Genomic DNA, 3711 nt, shown 5'->3' with positions numbered 1-3711 from the left:
AAATCTACAGAGCCAAGTATTTGTGCAGCACTGGCTAACCATTCTGGAGTGCCATTGTACTCTGGGGAGAAGGCTTTATTTTTAAAAATTCTGATTATGACCGTTTCCAATTAATGACAGTAGAAACTTATTGGCATACACTAAGAAGGTAGAACTATGTATCAGAAATGGTGAACTTTTAATAAGCCTATACTTTTTAACACCCTACTTTTCAATCCTTAATGCAGGAAAGTCAAGAACTGCCAACAACTTTTCGTGTAGTAATCATGCCTTAAATTAGAAATCTTGGTAGGGTCTGTTTGACATTGTTTTGCAGTTCGAGTTTGGCATTTTAACTAGCATTTTTTCATGAATCTTAGTGTATTAGCTATACAGACAGAAACCTTAGATCATTAGTCTAGTTAGTTCAGTTAATTGAAGAATACATTTCTAATGTGAATAAAGTCATTAAATCCCCTAGAAGTTGCCTTTGTTCTAAGGGCACAGTCTACACTGAAATAATAGCAAGGTCTTTTTTTATTGTGTGTACCTTTAGCCTCAAGGGAAACTTAGTTGAGAAAATGAGGATGAGTTCAAACCTATCAACATTAGTGAAAAAGCAACTCAGTTCATATATTCTTCTAACAATGTATGGGAATACTGTCTTCACATAAGAAAAAAAAATAGGCAATTACTGATGTCATAGCCTTGTAATTAGATCAGTTAATCATTGATTGCTTCTGCTTATAGAGTTATCTATCTATAAAAGTGTATTTGTGGGGAAGAAAGATAGAAAGGTGAAAAAGATACTACATCAGGGAAAGCAATATTGTAAGATTAGAATAGAAGGAAACTTGGAAATCATCTCTCCTCATTTTACAAAAGGGAAGACTGAGGGCTGGTTAGAATGAGTGACTTATCCACTGTCACTAGGATTATAGGAAAAAAACTAAGAATCAGTGATGACTCTTAAGTTTATATGTCATTTGACTAAGCCACCATACCCAGATAAGTGGTCAAACATTCTTCTGAATGTTTCTGTGATGGTGTTTTTAGATGAGATGAACATTTAAATCAGTGGACTTTAAGTAAAGCAGATTGCCTTCCATAGTGTGAATGGGCCTCATTCAATTAGTTGAAGGCTTGAATAGAACAAAAGAACTGACCTCCCCAAGGGAGGAATGAATTCTGCAGGAGACAGCCTTTGGACTTGAACTGCAACACTGGCTCATCCCTGAGTCTATACAGCCTGCCAGCCCACCCTACAGATTTGGGACTTGGCAGCCTCCATAATCCCATGAGCCAACTACTTGAGATAAATCTCTCTCACACACACATCTTATCGGTTCTGCTTCTCTGAACTAATAGAGCATTGTAAATTACATGTGCCTACAAGTGAAAAGAATGAGTAAAAATATCAAGGGTCTTCCCTTTTAACTTTTTTTTCCTTTTTAACTCTTTGGATGGCACTTGCAAAAATCACAGCAATAAACATACAAAGAGATGGCATTTCCCTTTGAATTAGTATCTTGAGTCATGAACTAACTCTCTTATCTTCTCTTACTATGAAGGGTTCAACTCAGTAGTCTAAACAAACTGTATAATTGTAAGGCTGTTAATTTTCTAAGAACATAACAAAAATTATCTTTTTATTACAAAGGGGAAGGATTAGTGTTTTTAGCCTATAGTTGGATACCCAAATCACATAGATGTATATGGTTATCCATCCCTCCTGCCTGTCCCTCTGCTGGTCTCACTCAGCTTCTCTTCCTGTGAAGCATGTCTCTAGCCTCACCTTGATCATGACACTTTTGGCTACAGCTTAGGTGGGACTCCCCTTCTCAAACCCCTTTTTCATTTTTAGCTCTTATCTCCCATCGTTTTCTGTCTGAGTCACTCAATATAGTATCTAATCCTATAGTGTTATTCTTTAAGATGAAAGAGAAGCATTAATTCTTAGAGAGTGTGCCAGAGTGGCTTCATCCTATAGGAATTAATCCTATGAATGGTGTCATTATGGAACTCAGAGGACAGCAGGAAGCATGATTACAGAATTTAGATAAGTATAGTATAAGATATGAGGAACCCAGAGCTTGGTAGGGGTACTGACATGTCCCCTATCCCAACAACTGGAGCACTATGTCTTAATATGTAATGGGACACAAAGTTAAAATCATCTCCCAGGCCCACTGCTAAACAGGGTCTTGAACCTTGCACAAAAGGGGAGGGACAAAAAAAAGTTGGAACATCAAAGGGCCTTGTTTTCTGATGCAAGAAGGTTTTAGAAAGGTGGGAGCATACATACATCACTGTCAAAATTAGTAGCGTGAGTATGACAGTTTGGCTTCCCAGAGGAGGTTAAAAATGGAGAACACCTTTAAGGGGCTTCCTTAAGTGTTTGGTGGAGCAGCCTGACAGAACAATACTTTTCATAGCTGGGCAGACAAATTTCAGTATGCTGCAGATGTAGGGAGCTACAATGGTCTCTCGTGAGAGTCCAGAGGAAAGCCAGTGGAGAGCCTTGACAGGATGTGGATGGTGAAGGAGTGGGAGGTCGTAGTATGGGGGACGTGGAAAGCGAAAGCAGTGGGGCAGCCCCCCCGCTAGAGGCAGCATGGAGCACCAGCATTCCTGTAGAAGCACTAGTAGCCAGTAGGGACTTGGGGTGAATGATGGAATTTATTGACCCAAACTGGGGAAAATCTGATAGCGACTCAAACAAAAGTAAGAGTGGGGAGTGTTGGTAGAATTAACGAGCTGGCCCCATGCGACGTGTGAAAGAGTTCTTGGGGAGGTGAGACACCCCAAGGAGTCCTGTGCTGCGGGTTTTCCCCACCCCCTCCTCTGTTCTGTTCTTAAAAACACTCCTTTTCAAAAGGCAAAAACCTTTTAAAGCTAGCATTACCGACAGCGTTCGCGTCATTTGTCAGCACTGCATTCTGGGTAAACCGTGTCTCAAAAATTTGAAGAGCGCATGCGTTCGCTACTTCTTTCCTTTTGCCTCATTGCATCCGAGAGAGCAAGATGGGTCACCAGCCCCTGTCCTGGAGCCATCCGAGGAAATTTGGCCAGGGTTCTCGTTCTTGCCGCGTCTGCTCAAACCGGCACAGTCTGATCCGGAAATACAGCCTCAATATGTGTCCGTCAGTACGCGAAGGATATAGGCTTCATTAAGTTGGATTAAGTGAACGTCCTTGAATTGGTCATCCAAGATAACCTACGTTAACTGCAGATAACCAGGATACCTACTTCAATGTCAACTCATTGTACATAAAATAAAAAATACTCCAATTAAAAAAAAAAAGCTAGCATTACCTTCCAGCTCTGTGATTCCAGATGTTTTGAGGGGAGTATTAGATAAGAAGCAGCATAACTTTAATTTGCCCGGGGCTTCATTTTAGAAAAAGACACCTGTCTGTCTTTGCTTCTTTCTATCTCTGCATGAGAAAATGAGGCATGATTACTGAAGTGCTTCTGAAAGAACTCCACAGTCTTGCGTTTGTAATTCCTTTGGGTGGAATTCAGTAAGAAATATCTAGGAGAAACCTCACTTTTCAAATGTGCCTTGTTTGCATGATGCTCACGTATATCACTTAGTATCAGTTATCCTATTAACCACAGCTGCTCATTGCACACTATCTAAATGCCATTCCAACGTGCAATTCAGAGCATTTGCTTTCTGCTTTTGCTGGTTTTCGGTTCTGAAGTAACATGTGTCTCTGACAGAGGCTT

At 40.4% G+C, this 3711-nt stretch overlaps 1 pseudogene; it reads left to right on the top strand.

The window, feature by feature from the left end:
• Positions 1 to 2928: 2928 nt before the first annotated feature.
• LOC112818609 (small ribosomal subunit protein uS14-like) lies at positions 2929 to 3277 on the top strand (annotated as a pseudogene).
• Positions 3278 to 3711: the final 434 nt, after the last annotated feature.

Source organism: Callorhinus ursinus, unplaced genomic scaffold (genome assembly GCF_003265705.2).
Source record: "Callorhinus ursinus isolate GAN/ISIS: 27379988/994484 unplaced genomic scaffold, GSC_fseal_2.0 scaffold12, whole genome shotgun sequence".
In the NCBI taxonomy this organism is placed as follows: Eukaryota; Metazoa; Chordata; class Mammalia; order Carnivora; family Otariidae; genus Callorhinus; species Callorhinus ursinus.
The sequence above is the reverse complement of the archived record's forward strand: the minus strand, read 5'-3'. Positions and strand labels throughout refer to the sequence as shown.